Source organism: Vanessa cardui, chromosome 22 (assembly GCF_905220365.1).
Source record: "Vanessa cardui chromosome 22, ilVanCard2.1, whole genome shotgun sequence".
NCBI lineage: Eukaryota > Metazoa > Arthropoda > Insecta > Lepidoptera > Nymphalidae > Vanessa > Vanessa cardui.
The window spans coordinates 11334038-11348519 of NC_061144.1; the positions used below are offsets into that span (position 1 = coordinate 11334038).

The following is a 14482-nucleotide window of genomic DNA, read 5'->3' on the forward strand; positions in this document are numbered from 1 at the left end:
CATTTTAAGGCGTGCCCGGTGCCAACGTCCATACCATGTTGAATACACCGGTTCTCGTCCGATCACCGAAGTTAAGCAACATCGGGCGCGTTCAGTACTTGGATGGGTGACCGCCTGGGAACACCGCGTGTCGTTGGCCTTTTTGCATTTTTGAATTTTTTTATACTTTTGACGGTTAAGTTGGAGAATATGCTATTGATTTCATTTTAAGGCGTGCCCGGTGCCAACGTCCATACCATGTTGAATACACCGGTTCTCGTCCGATCACCGAAGTTAAGCAACATCGGGCGCGTTCAGTACTTGGATGGGTGACCGCCTGGGACGCGTGTCGTTGGCCTTTTTGCATACAATGCATTTAAATACTTTTGACGTTTAAGTTAGACATTATGCTGTTATTTCCACTTTGAGGCCTGCCAGTTGCCAACGTCCATACCATGTTGAATACACCGGTTCTCGTCCGATCACCGAAGTTAAGCAACATCGGGCGCGTTCAGTACTTGGATGGGTGACCGCCTGGGAACACCGCGTGTCGTTGGCCTTTTTGCATACAATGCATTTAAATACTTTTGACGTTTAAGTTAGAGATTATGCTATTGTTTCCACTTTGAGGCCTGCCAGTTGCCAACGTCCATACCATGTTGAATACACCGGTTCTCGTCCGATCACCGAAGTTAAGCAACATCGGGCGCGTTCAGTACTTGGATGGGTGACCGCCTGGGAACACCGCGTGTCGTTGGCCTTTTTGCATTTTTGAATTTTTTTAATACTTTTGACGGTTAAGTTGGAGATTATGTTATTGATTTCACTTTAAGGCCTGCCCGGTGCCAACGTCCATACCATGTTGAATACACCGGTTCTCGTCCGAGCAACATCGGGCGCGTTCAGTACTTGGATGGGTGACCGCCTGGGAACACCGCGTGTCGTTGGCCTTTTTGCATACAATGCATTTAAATACTTTTGACGTTTAAGTTAGACATTATGCTGTTATTTCCACTTTGAGGCCTGCCAGTTGCCAACGTCCATACCATGTTGAATACACCGGTTCTCGTCCGATCACCGAAGTTAAGCAACATCGGGCGCGTTCAGTACTTGGATGGGTGACCGCCTGGGAACACCGCGTGTCGTTGGCCTTTTTGCATACAATGCATTTAAATACTTTTGACGTTTAAGTTAGAGATTATGCTATTGTTTCCACTTTGAGGCCTGCCAGTTGCCAACGTCCATACCATGTTGAATACACCGGTTCTCGTCCGATCACCGAAGTTAAGCAACATCGGGCGCGTTCAGTACTTGGATGGGTGACCGCCTGGGAACACCGCGTGTCGTTGGCCTTTTTGCATTTTTGAATTTTTTTAATACTTTTGACGGTTAAGTTGGAGATTATGTTATTGATTTCACTTTAAGGCCTGCCCGGTGCCAACGTCCATACCATGTTGAATACACCGGTTCTCGTCCGATCACCGAAGTTAAGCAACATCGGGCGCGTTCAGTACTTGGATGGGTGACCGCCTGGGAACACCGCGTGTCGTTGGCCTTTTTGCATTTTTGACTTTTTTGATACTTTTGACGAAGAAGTTAGAGAATATGCTATTGTTTCCACTTTGAGGCCTGCCAGTTGCCAACGTCCATACCATGTTGAATACACCGGTTCTCGTCCGATCACCGAAGTTAAGCAACATCGGGCGCGTTCAGTACTTGGATGGGTGACCGCCTGGGAACACCGCGTGTCGTTGGCCTTTTTGCATTTTTGACTTTTTTGATACTTTTGACGAAGAAGTTAGAGAATATGCTATTGTTTCCACTTTGAGGCCTGCCAGTTGCCAACGTCCATACCATGTTGAATACACCGGTTCTCGTCCGATCACCGAAGTTAAGCAATATCGGGCGCGTTCAGTACTTGGATGGGTGACCGCCTGGGAACACCGCGTGTCGTTGGCCTTTTTGCATTTTTGAATTTTTTTATACTTTTGACGGTTAAGTTGGAGAATATGCTATTGATTTCATTTTAAGGCGTGCCCGGTGCCAACGTCCATACCATGTTGAATACACCGGTTCTCGTCCGATCACCGAAGTTAAGCAACATCGGGCGCGTTCAGTACTTGGATGGGTGACCGCCTGGGAACACCGCGTGTCGTTGGCCTTTTTGCATTTTTGAATTTTTTTAATACTTTTGACGGTTAAGTTGGAGATTATGTTATTGATTTCACTTTAAGGCCTGCCCGGTGCCAACGTCCATACCATGTTGAATACACCGGTTCTCGTCCGAGCAACATCGGGCGCGTTCAGTACTTGGATGGGTGACCGCCTGGGAACACCGCGTGTCGTTGGCCTTTTTGCATACAATGCATTGAAATACTTTTTTTACGTTTAAGTTAGAGAATATGCTATTGATTTCATTTTAAGGCGTGTCCGGCGCCAACGTCCATACACTGTTGAATACACCGGTTCTCGTCCGATCACCGAAGTTAAGCAACATCGGGCGCGTTCAGTACTTGAATGGGTGACCGCCTGGGAACACCGCGTGTCGTTGGCCTTTTTGCATTTTTGAATTTTTTTTATACTTTTGACGGTTAAGTTGGAGAATATGCTATTGATTTCATTTTAAGGCGTGCCCGGTGCCAACGTCCATACCATGTTGAATACACCGGTTCTCGTCCGATCACCGAAGTTAAGCAACATCGGGCGCGTTCAGTACTTGGATGGGTGACCGCCTGGGAACACCGCGTGTCGTTGGCCTTTTTGCATACAATGCATTTAAATACTTTTGACGTTTAAGTTAGAGATTATGCTATTGTTTCCACTTTGAGGCCTGCCAGTTGCCAACGTCCATACCATGTTGAATACACCGGTTCTCGTCCGATCACCGAAGTTAAGCAACATCGGGCGCGTTCAGTACTTGGATGGGTGACCGCCTGGGAACACCGCGTGTCGTTGGCCTTTTTGCATACAATGCATTTAAATACTTTTGACGTTTAAGTTAGAGATTATGCTATTGTTTCCACTTTGAGGCCTGCCAGTTGCCAACGTCCATACCATGTTGAATACACCGGTTCTCGTCCGATCACCGAAGTTAAGCAACATCGGGCGCGTTCAGTACTTGGATGGGTGACCGCCTGGGAACACCGCGTGTCGTTGGCCTTTTTGCATTTTTGAATTTTTTTAATACTTTTGACGGTTAAGTTGGAGATTATGTTATTGATTTCACTTTAAGGCCTGCCCGGTGCCAACGTCCATACCATGTTGAATACACCGGTTCTCGTCCGATCACCGAAGTTAAGCAACATCGGGCGCGTTCAGTACTTGGATGGGTGACCGCCTGGGAACACCGCGTGTCGTTGGCCTTTTTGCATTTTTGACTTTTTTGATACTTTTGACGAAGAAGTTAGAGAATATGCTATTGTTTCCACTTTGAAGCCTGCCAGTTGCCAACGTCCATACCATGTTGAATACACCGGTTCTCGTCCGATCACCGAAGTTAAGCAACATCGGGCGCGTTCAGTACTTGGATGGGTGACCGCCTGGGAACACCGCGTGTCGTTGGCCTTTTTGCATTTTTGAATTTTTTTATACTTTTGACGGTTAAGTTGGAGAATATGCTATTGATTTCATTTTAAGGCGTGCCCGGTGCCAACGTCCATACCATGTTGAATACACCGGTTCTCGTCCGATCACCGAAGTTAAGCAACATCGGGCGCGTTCAGTACTTGGATGGGTGACCGCCTGGGAACACCGCGTGTCGTTGGCCTTTTTGCATTTTTGAATTTTTTTAATACTTTTGACGGTTAAGTTGGAGATTATGTTATTGATTTCACTTTAAGGCCTGCCCGGTGCCAACGTCCATACCATGTTGAATACACCGGTTCTCGTCCGAGCAACATCGGGCGCGTTCAGTACTTGGATGGGTGACCGCCTGGGAACACCGCGTGTCGTTGGCCCTTTTGCATACAATGCATTGAAATACATTTTTTACGTTTAAGTTAGAGAATATGCTATTGATTTCATTTTAAGGCGTGTCCGGCGCCAACGTCTATACACTGTTGAATACACCGGTTCTCGTCCGATCACCGAAGTTAAGCAACATCGGGCGCGTTCAGTACTTGGATGGGTGACCGCCTGGGAACACCGCGTGTCGTTGGCCTTTTTGCATTTTTGAATTTTTTTTATACTTTTGTCGGTTAAGTTGGAGAATATGCTATTGATTTCATTTAAAGGCGTGCCCGGTGCCAACGTCCATACCATGTTGAATACACCGGTTCTCGTCCGATCACCGAAGTTAAGCAACATCGGGCGCGTTCAGTACTTGGATGGGTGACCGCCTGGGAACACCGCGTGTCGTTGGCCTTTTTGCATTTTTGACTTTTTTGATACTTTTGACGAAGAAGTTAGAGAATATGCTATTGTTTCCACTTTGAAGCCTGCCAGTTGCCAACGTCCATACCATGTTGAATACACCGGTTCTCGTCCGATCACCGAAGTTAAGCAACATCGGGCGCGTTCAGTACTTGGATGGGTGACCGCCTGGGAACACCGCGTGTCGTTGGCCTTTTTGCATTTTTGAATTTTTTTATACTTTTGACGGTTAAGTTGGAGAATATGCTATTGATTTCATTTTAAGGCGTGCCCGGTGCCAACGTCCATACCATGTTGAATACACCGGTTCTCGTCCGATCACCGAAGTTAAGCAACATCGGGCGCGTTCAGTACTTGGATGGGTGACCGCCTGGGAACACCGCGTGTCGTTGGCCCTTTTGCATACAATGCATTGAAATACATTTTTTACGTTTAAGTTAGAGAATATGCTATTGATTTCATTTTAAGGCGTGTCCGGCGCCAACGTCCATACACTGTTGAATACACCGGTTCTCGTCCGATCACCGAAGTTAAGCAACATCGGGCGCGTTCAGTACTTGGATGGGTGACCGCCTGGGAACACCGCGTGTCGTTGGCCTTTTTGCATTTTTGAATTTTTTTTATACTTTTGTCGGTTAAGTTGGAGAATATGCTATTGATTTCATTTAAAGGCGTGCCCGGTGCCAACGTCCATACCATGTTGAATACACCGGTTCTCGTCCGATCACCGAAGTTAAGCAACATCGGGCGCGTTCAGTACTTGGATGGGTGACCGCCTGGGAACACCGCGTGTCGTTGGCCTTTTTGCATACAATGCATTTAAATACATTTTTTATGTTTAAGTTAGAGATTATGCTATTGATTTCATTTTAAGGCGTGTCCGGTGCCAACGTCCATACCATGTTGAATACACCGGTTCTCGTCCGATCACCGAAGTTAAGCAACATCGGGCGCGTTCAGTACTTGGATGTGTGACCGCCTGGGAACACCGCGTGTCGTTGGCCTTTTTGCCTTTTTTGCATAAAGATAAAGCACCTTTACGGCAGTGTGCGTCTACCTTCGAACAATAGTAGTTACGAATGAAATTAGTTTTGATATTTTCGACGGTAACGTTCGAGAATACGCTTATGTTTTTTTAAGAAAGAAAGAAAGAAAGAATAAAACATTTATTTAAATACACACATATAAAGAAAAAAAGTACAAAAAATGGATATAAAAACAACATAAACAAAGAAAGATATAATAATAAAGAAAAAAAAATTATAATGAAAATAAAACTTGTGTGCAGTCAAAAGGAGACAGCTCAGGCTATGAGGGATTTTTATCCCTCTGCTGATTTTCAGCTGTCTCCCTTGTAGCCACGCAATGAGAGTATCAACTTAAACATAAACATTTGAGGGGTACGGGACGCGCAACTTACTGCAGTATCATGAAAATTAAAAAAGATACCTTTTTGTTTGTTTTGTCTTATGTCTCGAATAATCTTGACTATTCCAATCACCGGTAGACGAAAACTATAGAAACTTTTAATCTTATCATCGATCATTACCTTAATGATTAAACAGTAATATAACTCGCTGCTGCCATTGATTAGACATTTGATGATAGATGACAGCATTGAACAACTAATAACCTGATTTAACAAAGAAAAGCCATAAAAAAAAAACTGAATTTAACGTTTGTAAGGAACTTAATAGTAACTTGACCGTGTTCATTCTGTTTAAGATGAAGTAGCAGTGTTTTGAGGATACGCACGGAGGCACGGAGGTACGCTATGCGTTTGAAAGTAAATAGGCATACTCAGGATAATAAGTTTATAGTTTCAAAATAAAGCTAGTGAGCCTTACTTAAAATTAAAGCATTGTAATGATCATTACTTTTTAGATCAGCTCCGTCGACTACGGTACTTTACGGTTATAATTTTTGGAGGACGGCGCGTACGCAGTCCCCACTACCAAAAATTACGCGTCCGAGTTATCCGCATTAGGGATAATCGCAGAGGTCAACCCGTCCGCAGTGCAATGGAAAGGCCTCGCTCTGGGGGAACCGCCTTCATGATCACGGTGTCCCCTACGCCAGGTAAGTATGCGTTGCACACCGTTTCGCTCCCTAACGTATTCACGGATATAGTCCTTCGTTAGCGCGATCTAATAACCTACTGGCGACATCTAGCGTGATGTGTTCAAAATGCTTTTGTGACCAAACTTAAAACAAAAAACGGTAAGGAGCGCTTGGTGCGTAAGACTATACAATTTGTAAATTTGTGATTTATAGAACACATTTGGAATGAACCGATCGCTCTTGGCTATTTCTATTCATATTCAATATATGTATTTTATTAATTTGAAATGAAAAGATACCCTTGAGTTCTATCGCCGATTATTTTCAGATCAGGGTATTTCCTTTTCCGAACCGGTGGTAGTGTTTAATTGGACCATAAATTAAAGTAAGTGTAATGTTTCTTAATTGAATAAAGAAATTTGAGTTTGCGTTCGATAATATCGCAGCACATTACGTATTGGCTAAAATGCGTTTAGAAAAACAAGGTGGAAGTTAAAAAAATACTAACGGCACCTTTAATAACAATATAGTAAAAAATAAACATGCCCTTCTATTGCCATTAGGCAATAAAGAAATAAGAAAATTTGTTTAAATAGAAAATTTTGTGGAATCGAAAGAATGTGTACTCAGTTATGGACAAAGATAAAAAATACATTTATATTTATAAATAATTCCTATGAGATAAAAATAATCTGGCAAATGCATTTTCAATTGTTTTACTAAGATTCATAACATAATATTATGACGACACGCGGTGTTCCCAGGCGGTCATGTTGCTTAACTTCGGTGATCGGACGAGAACCGGTGTATTCAACATGGTATGGACGTTGACGACATAATGTTCAAATACAAGCAGTTTAATACACTTAACCTTTATTTGTGAAAACCATGAATAAAACCAATCCAATTCACCCATAATTGCAATTTAACATAACATAGGATTCCAAGCATAGGTTTGGATTAGCAGTCAGTCAGTATTATTTATTCCTAGATGGATACATATCCAAGTACTGAACTTGCCTCATGGTGATTAATTTTGTTTATTGTTCGAGAACAAGTGTGTTCAATTAGTAATTTAGCAATTACTATGATACATATCATACCATTCATAATAATATATCAACGGTATGTATCATTATCAATGGTATATAGTGTCTCAGTGTGTATACTTAATGCTTTTGAATATTTTTTATATTTAAATTGTGTAAGTAATTGTTATTGAACTTAAAATCTGCATCACAGAATAGGCTGTATCTTTAAGCACAGTGAAGCAATTATACATCTTAAGATAAATTGTAATCACCAACTGGTTTCTCCACTGGCTTTTATTGAATTGAGTCGCTACCTTGATAACATTAGTTTTGGTCAGTTATTGTATGGAATATGAATATGATTTTTTTTCTAAATGTATGTGTGTAGTATCCGAAGATTTTATTCTAATCTTATTTTATTAGGCACACTAATGGAACAGACTCAAATAATTTAAAACAACATTCAATTGCCTTAATTAAATATGAATAAATTATCCATATTTAATTTAAAATTATTAAGTAAAAACAAATAATCAATATTTTTTCCTTTTATTGTTACTAAGAATTTTAAAAATATATTAAAAAAAAGACTTATTCTAAAACAAAACTCTAGGAGAGTATTATAATTCCTAATGTTTATTTGGGTGTACTTCTATATTCATTAGATATTTCATTCATCTTTCTCTTTTGTGGAATGTGGAATTTAATATAATCACAAATTTGGAAAAAGGCTGTCATGTCTATTCTGAATAAATTATATGTTACTTTCAACATTGAAAATAAGATATAATTCCTGTAATTTTAAATATATTCATATTTCAAATCTACACAACTAATTTTAAGTAATGTGTTTTGTTCATTTATTTTTAGCTTATGTTTTGATAATATGTAAGTTTTATTGCATTGAGTTTTAGTAAGCAGTGTTCCTACTGTTTACTAATCCATATTAAGTAAACCTTACATTTATTATATTATTAAGAATAAGAAAATTTAACAAATATCATATAGTTATACTTATTTAAGCTTGGTTTTGGGGTGAGGGTGAGGCAATATCGTCTTTTAAACTGATTATGTTCACTAGGCTTTACAATAAAGGTTATACAACCGCTTCTTTTGACTGCAGAACAACATAAAATAGCGATTCAGAAATTTGATTTGTTTACGCCTTTACCGATCTTTATCTATCCTAACGATAGCTCATAAAACTCAAAGCACGAAGGACCTAGTCACCTACAAATTATGTTTATAATTAATCGACTTCAGGGATTGTTGTGACTTCTTACTTGTAATTCAGAATCGAGATGGTAAGGTATGTTTGAAATAGTGTATGTAAAAGGAAACTCTCTCACCTCTGAGTGCTGAATAACTTTTAAGTTCACATCACAAAAATATTATTTTTAACCTCGTAGCAATTGAGCAAATTTTGCTATTCGAATGTCTATATACTTTATTTTTAATTAGCGCCGCCCGTGTCATAGTGCATTTAAAAGTTATCTTATTTCAGACATTATGCCGCGAAAATTTAGCGTCATTCATTGGTCAAACGATATTGTAGCCAATTAAAAAGAGGGAGACAAATGTATATAAAAAAAACATGAATACGACAGAGACAATGTATGTTTTATTTAAAGTGTTGCAAGTAAAACTAATTAACTATTTAAATACCACTCAAAATTAATTCAAGTGCAACAAAGCATTAAATTTTAATGTACTTAATGTAATATATATTTTTTATTTTTTTAGAGAATTTTTAGAAACGCAATAATAAGGTTCTTTATTAAAGTAAGCAACAAGCACTTTTAAATTGTCTTTTTAGAGAATTATATTAAACATAATCCGTAGCACCGTTTCGGATAGTAGATTCTACCACAAAATCGAAATCGAATGGAAAGACAAAATTTGTTTTTTTCATCATAATGTAATGTTAAAATCAAATGTAATGTTCCAACATTAACGGTAAATTAAATATTGTAATTGATTCCTTGCTACAGGTTAGATATTGACTGTGGATTCGGACATTTTATAAATTTATCACCACTTACCGTATTTAATCAATTGTTGTTCCCGACTTCTCACGGCTAAAATGATACAAGCTTATTGCTCTTCTCCTTACCTCGGAAGTTAATATTTTCAAATATCATTTTTACTTGGTAACTACGCAAGGAGGTGAGTACACAAGTCAATAGGCTAATTGACTGGTTTTTAAAATCCATTTTATATTATTTAGTAGAAGTTAAGTAACCCAGTAAAAGTTGATTTTTTTATTTCTATCATATTTTCCGAAAAATATCATATTAAAAATTCCATATTTAAATAACGCGCGAAAACGCTACATGGACAATATGGCGCTGCAATGGGGTCGGTGACGTCACTTTGCTGTATTTTAATCTGTAGTACATATAGTAGAAAAGCAAGGTTTACAAGAAAATGACTTCATCATAAGCCCGGCCAATCAGGAGCGTTTTGTGTCACGTGACAAACGTTTGAAAAATGCATTTTTATTTATTGATTTTTGAATAAATTAAGTATTATTTTCAAGTTTCGTTAGTAAATAACCATTTTTAAACTCATAATATACACTGATTACAATAATTCACAATTTATTTTTCGCATTGTCAAATAGCCTATTGAATCTATATTTTTGGAGGATATATACCTTAGAATAGAAAGTTTTAGTGTGGTTTTTTGTTTTTAACGGATCCGTCGCTACTGGGGACTGTATTTATAACGTATAAACAAGTCCAAACAGTGATCGACCATGACTCAAGCTATAGGTTGAACATTTAACGGTAAAGACATTGTAAGTGTGTTCGTTTACAAATAACGTTTATGATACTGTATCGCTAGATGTCGCGAGTAGATTGTTAGATCGCGCTAACGAAGGACCCTATCCGTAAATACGTAAGGGAGCGAAACGGAGTGCAACGCATACTTACCTGGCGTAGGGGACACCGTTATCATGAAGGCGGTTCCCCCAGAGCGAGGCCTTTCCATTGCACTGCGGACGGGTTGACCTCTGCGATTATCCCTAATGCGGATAACTCGGACGCGTAATTTTTGGTAGTGGGGACTGCGTACGCGCCGTCCCCTTTATTCAAACACTGTATTAATTACTTACAAGCAATTTATCGCGGCCTCGCTCGCGCTGCCATGTGTCAGGCTAAATAGTAGTAGTAGTGTTGTCTTAAATTTTCGCGATTATATATATTACGGGTAGACCCGTGACCACGAACGCTGTAAAGGGCTCGAAACGTCGGGATGTCCAAAATATTTAATATACGCGATTAAAATCCGTTATAATTAGTTTTATTTAAATAGTAGTAGTAGCATATGTCCTCTCTTGGAGTTTAATTTTGCTTCGTAGCAATTTTCATCAAATTCGGTTCAGCGGAGCCATTTGGTCGTGAAAGCGCGACAGACAGAGTTACTGTCACATTCATAATATTACTATAGATATATGTATCAAAAAAATCAAAATCAAAATAAACTTTATTCAAGTGGGCTTTTACCAGCACTTTTGAATCGTTTCACAATTAAGTGAAGCTACCACCGGTTCGGAAAGTAGATTCTACCGAGAAGAACCGGCAAGAAACTCACTAGTTACTCTTTTTCAACATTTCAAAAATACAATCATGTTAGTTAGATACAATTATATGTGTATGTAATGTATGAGAATGTTGTAACGATTTTATTTGTTATGTTAACTTTTCGTCTGATCGCTTGCGATTCTACGGGGAAGTACTTATTGTATTCCAATAACATAAGTTCTCCACACAGTAGTTCAACAAGCTCATGGTCCAATTTAATCGAGTCTTATATTTTATCAAACGTAACCATCATTTATGATAGGCCGTAATCACTTGATTCTTCGTACCCACTGTCCTAATGTAACCACTATCATAGTAGGTAGTTACTATAGGGCCCGTTGGGGACATTCTTTACTTGCGCACTTGGCATAATATTAGGATAATACCCCAACGGTGTTTAATAAATAGGTCGTAACTTTATGCTTATAGATACGTGCAGTTAATATTAGTATTATTATATTCTTTCAGTGGCGTAGTTAAGTGAGGAACGGCCCCAGTGCATAGAAAAAGAATAAAGCTCTCAGCCCCTCTTTAACTAAAAATTAAATAATATAAGGTTTAGTTTAAAAGGCCTCCTGAACTCCGGCGTCCTAGTGCACTGTACCACCTGGCCCTACGATAGCTAAGTTACTGGATTCTTTCTTATTAGATTCACTACAATGATTATTTAGATTAAGCCCAGATGGTACCCATCCAAGTACCCAATGTTTGCGGGTATGTAAGTCTTATCATTTGTTAATTTCATTATAACCTAAATAAAATCTTAAAAAAACGATTCATTTGTACATACTATTTTTTTATATAGTTTTTAATTATATTTTAGTAAGTACATAATTAAATTACGAAATAAATAAAGATTATCTAGCTTTTAATGGGTCTTAATGCCGTTTGTTGCGAAAAATGAGTATGAAGCATTTTCTTTTCTTTTTGACATCAAAATGATGAAAGGATTCGCTAGTACGCGTATAATTAATACAGCCAAAACAAAAAATATAAAGAGCCATCGAGAGTTCGCTGAAACGCTTGACATGCGATGTATTGTTCGAAATACCTTTAAATGGTAAAATGTATAAAAATTCAACAATGTAAAGAGAACAATGGAATCAATTATCATTAGGCTATCGAGTTTTACAAGCTGTTTCAAAATCGCTTTTAAATTCTTAAGTCTAATGTGTGTAAGGCTTGGTGCACATTGACGCATTGCTTCTCTTATACGGATCTGCGGACAGAATTGATATGGCGTTTTTTCTTCAGGTCTTATAATAACGTGTTTCGATACCATATATACTATTTGAATTTTTTTTTTAATTTCCAAAGAAAAATCGGAGATTTATAGTTCTAGATAGCTTTATATGAACTATTAATACTACCTAAGTGCTTTATTGTTATCAATTGATCGAAATGTATCAAGACTGACAGTTCCATCCAAACCAGATAAACCAATTAGCTCGTTTGGAGAGATGAGACATTAATTCAAAAACGCAATGAGATATAGTATCTAAAATGAGTTATAAAAAAAACCTTTAAACACTGTAAAAACGATTTCATTGCAACAGTAGAATCTATCACCACTTCATATTATATTATTTATATATCTGACCATCCGCTTTACATTGTATGTGTAGTAAAGCATTAAAAATGTCCTGTATACGAGGCCCGTGTTATAAAATGGTTGAATACGAATGCCGTAGACAGTAGTGTGCAGGCGTCCTCAAGCGTAGAGGAGAGCTACGTACTCGTGCAGGTATCGGCGCTACACCGCGAACAATGCTTCGATAAGCGGATAACATGAGTATTGAACGCTGAGTGGTTAATGGGCCGTTCCATTACCGCTACACCCGCCTGCTACGCCGTTTTCCAGCTACGAGACTTTGTTTACACCGTGTTCGAATTAATATAGGAAACTGTTCCATTTATATAATCATACATAGATACTTTGGAAAAGTTAGGTACTGAGCTAGTACGAATGTAGTGTGTCATAATATAGCAAGTTTATTATGAAATTAATTACTTATAAAGTAAACACGACTTTGTTATCAAATATTTCGTACATTGAGTGTTTTATCAGTACTATTATAAAATCAATCAAGTTGTTACTGTGTAAGTCAGCTCAAGTTTGGTAGACAATGTCACGGAGAATCGCAAACTTTTTTGAACACATATTTAATTATAAACTTTTATTATATACCAAGCTCAGTATGATCTTTTTACTTAAGTGCTTACAACAACTGTGCTGCAATAGCGTTTATCAATAAATAGTTGCTGTAAATTGGTATGACACTTTATTTATAAACTTTTACGCCCTTATGATTTGTGCGCTTATTTTAATGGAATTAATATAGTTTCGTTATATTTATTATTTCATATTCTACTATTAATGTAATGTTAGCGAGTAACCCTAGCCTCCAATGAGGTGTTATGTCATTGGATATCCTGATTAATTATAACACATTATATATATTGTTTATTTTGCTTTATTATGTACCTACTTATAAAAATATTGTTGTAATTAGTTGCTTAATAGTCTGTTAAACTTTAATTAATACTATTTTATTTGTTTGTAAATAAATATAAATGTAGTTCTTTTTTTAAAATGACTCAATGTTAATAAATGTTTAGTTTTTAAAAAGATTTAATTGTCACGAGAAATAATTACATGATTGCAAGTTAGTAAAAAATATATTTGAAGGAGAATTATTATCAAGCTTGAATTAATTTAGTCATCCTGATGTACAAAATGTCAGTAATTTACATGAATTATTTTTATGTTGTAAATGTTAAATATTGGATAACACGGAACATTATCGTGTGAGACACAGTGTAGCGTGTCGCGTGGTGAGGAGCGATCGAGGAGGTAATGCAAAACCACTCAGGCCGGAGGGCGCCGTTCTCGAGGTTCTATTTTAAACAATGACGCCAAGAAATGCCATAAAACATGCAATAATGGAACCACATTTAGGATTTACGATACTCGATAGCCGATGTTATGGTGAACAACACATTCCCACAATGTAACGTATTGGGATCCACAGCGAGAAATAAAACATATAATAAGAGTAACCTCTCAAACTCAAAATACTTTATTCAATATAGAAGCTTTACATTTACTTATTGATGGTCAAATGAAATAGTACCACCGTTTCGGGAAAAAAAACACCCTGAGAGGAACCGGTGAAATAAACTTAGCGATGTATCCATTGTGCTTAATTATGGCAAATAATTTTCTTTTCCGTCTTTTTTGTTTGTGCAAAGTTTCGACTCAGTATTTTTGTGGTTTAAATCATTAAGACGAAGAAGAAGTATGAAATGAATGAATATAATAATGTAGTATGTATCAAAAACAGTATAATTCATTAATTAAAATGATTTCAATTTATTTTTATTTTATTGTAATATATAAGATCAAAAATAAATCTGTATAAATTTATAATTATTAAGTTAGAATAAATATAA

At 37.6% G+C, this 14482-nt stretch overlaps 25 non-coding genes and 1 pseudogene across 25 annotated transcripts; 25 read left to right on the plus strand and 1 right to left on the minus strand.

Moving 5' to 3' along the window:
• Nucleotides 1–20: 20 nt before the first annotated feature.
• LOC124539512 lies at nt 21–139 on the plus strand. The gene has a single exon (XR_006967060.1). It is a non-coding gene; the product is annotated as a 5S ribosomal RNA (ribosomal RNA).
• An 83-nt stretch (nt 140–222) lies between these two features.
• On the plus strand, nt 223–337 carry LOC124539479 (annotated as a pseudogene).
• An 82-nt stretch (nt 338–419) lies between these two features.
• LOC124539513 lies at nt 420–538 on the plus strand. The gene has a single exon (XR_006967061.1). It is a non-coding gene; the product is annotated as a 5S ribosomal RNA (ribosomal RNA).
• An 82-nt stretch (nt 539–620) lies between these two features.
• Nucleotides 621–739, plus strand: LOC124539515. The gene has a single exon (XR_006967062.1). It is a non-coding gene; the product is annotated as a 5S ribosomal RNA (ribosomal RNA).
• A 272-nt stretch (nt 740–1011) lies between these two features.
• On the plus strand, nt 1012–1130 carry LOC124539517. Its single transcript, XR_006967064.1, has one exon. It is a non-coding gene; the product is annotated as a 5S ribosomal RNA (ribosomal RNA).
• An 82-nt stretch (nt 1131–1212) lies between these two features.
• Nucleotides 1213–1331, plus strand: LOC124539518. The gene has a single exon (XR_006967065.1). It is a non-coding gene; the product is annotated as a 5S ribosomal RNA (ribosomal RNA).
• Nucleotides 1332–1415: 84 nt separating this feature from the next.
• LOC124539519 lies at nt 1416–1534 on the plus strand. Its single transcript, XR_006967066.1, has one exon. It is a non-coding gene; the product is annotated as a 5S ribosomal RNA (ribosomal RNA).
• Nucleotides 1535–1617: 83 nt separating this feature from the next.
• On the plus strand, nt 1618–1736 carry LOC124539520. Its single transcript, XR_006967067.1, has one exon. It is a non-coding gene; the product is annotated as a 5S ribosomal RNA (ribosomal RNA).
• Nucleotides 1737–1819: 83 nt separating this feature from the next.
• Nucleotides 1820–1938, plus strand: LOC124539534. The gene has a single exon (XR_006967080.1). It is a non-coding gene; the product is annotated as a 5S ribosomal RNA (ribosomal RNA).
• An 83-nt stretch (nt 1939–2021) lies between these two features.
• Nucleotides 2022–2140, plus strand: LOC124539521. Its single transcript, XR_006967068.1, has one exon. It is a non-coding gene; the product is annotated as a 5S ribosomal RNA (ribosomal RNA).
• A 274-nt stretch (nt 2141–2414) lies between these two features.
• LOC124539543 lies at nt 2415–2533 on the plus strand. Its single transcript, XR_006967089.1, has one exon. It is a non-coding gene; the product is annotated as a 5S ribosomal RNA (ribosomal RNA).
• Nucleotides 2534–2617: 84 nt separating this feature from the next.
• On the plus strand, nt 2618–2736 carry LOC124539522. Its single transcript, XR_006967069.1, has one exon. It is a non-coding gene; the product is annotated as a 5S ribosomal RNA (ribosomal RNA).
• Nucleotides 2737–2818: 82 nt separating this feature from the next.
• Nucleotides 2819–2937, plus strand: LOC124539523. Its single transcript, XR_006967070.1, has one exon. It is a non-coding gene; the product is annotated as a 5S ribosomal RNA (ribosomal RNA).
• Nucleotides 2938–3019: 82 nt separating this feature from the next.
• Nucleotides 3020–3138, plus strand: LOC124539524. The gene has a single exon (XR_006967071.1). It is a non-coding gene; the product is annotated as a 5S ribosomal RNA (ribosomal RNA).
• An 84-nt stretch (nt 3139–3222) lies between these two features.
• Nucleotides 3223–3341, plus strand: LOC124539525. Its single transcript, XR_006967072.1, has one exon. It is a non-coding gene; the product is annotated as a 5S ribosomal RNA (ribosomal RNA).
• Nucleotides 3342–3424: 83 nt separating this feature from the next.
• On the plus strand, nt 3425–3543 carry LOC124539526. Its single transcript, XR_006967073.1, has one exon. It is a non-coding gene; the product is annotated as a 5S ribosomal RNA (ribosomal RNA).
• An 83-nt stretch (nt 3544–3626) lies between these two features.
• Nucleotides 3627–3745, plus strand: LOC124539528. Its single transcript, XR_006967075.1, has one exon. It is a non-coding gene; the product is annotated as a 5S ribosomal RNA (ribosomal RNA).
• A 274-nt stretch (nt 3746–4019) lies between these two features.
• On the plus strand, nt 4020–4138 carry LOC124539544. The gene has a single exon (XR_006967090.1). It is a non-coding gene; the product is annotated as a 5S ribosomal RNA (ribosomal RNA).
• Nucleotides 4139–4222: 84 nt separating this feature from the next.
• On the plus strand, nt 4223–4341 carry LOC124539529. Its single transcript, XR_006967076.1, has one exon. It is a non-coding gene; the product is annotated as a 5S ribosomal RNA (ribosomal RNA).
• An 83-nt stretch (nt 4342–4424) lies between these two features.
• Nucleotides 4425–4543, plus strand: LOC124539531. Its single transcript, XR_006967077.1, has one exon. It is a non-coding gene; the product is annotated as a 5S ribosomal RNA (ribosomal RNA).
• An 83-nt stretch (nt 4544–4626) lies between these two features.
• LOC124539532 lies at nt 4627–4745 on the plus strand. The gene has a single exon (XR_006967078.1). It is a non-coding gene; the product is annotated as a 5S ribosomal RNA (ribosomal RNA).
• An 84-nt stretch (nt 4746–4829) lies between these two features.
• LOC124539541 lies at nt 4830–4948 on the plus strand. Its single transcript, XR_006967087.1, has one exon. It is a non-coding gene; the product is annotated as a 5S ribosomal RNA (ribosomal RNA).
• An 84-nt stretch (nt 4949–5032) lies between these two features.
• Nucleotides 5033–5151, plus strand: LOC124539533. Its single transcript, XR_006967079.1, has one exon. It is a non-coding gene; the product is annotated as a 5S ribosomal RNA (ribosomal RNA).
• An 84-nt stretch (nt 5152–5235) lies between these two features.
• On the plus strand, nt 5236–5354 carry LOC124539540. Its single transcript, XR_006967086.1, has one exon. It is a non-coding gene; the product is annotated as a 5S ribosomal RNA (ribosomal RNA).
• Nucleotides 5355–6275: 921 nt separating this feature from the next.
• Nucleotides 6276–6437, minus strand: LOC124539484. The gene has a single exon (XR_006967032.1). It is a non-coding gene; the product is annotated as a U1 spliceosomal RNA (small nuclear RNA).
• A 3933-nt stretch (nt 6438–10370) lies between these two features.
• Nucleotides 10371–10532, plus strand: LOC124539486. The gene has a single exon (XR_006967034.1). It is a non-coding gene; the product is annotated as a U1 spliceosomal RNA (small nuclear RNA).
• Nucleotides 10533–14482: the final 3950 nt, after the last annotated feature.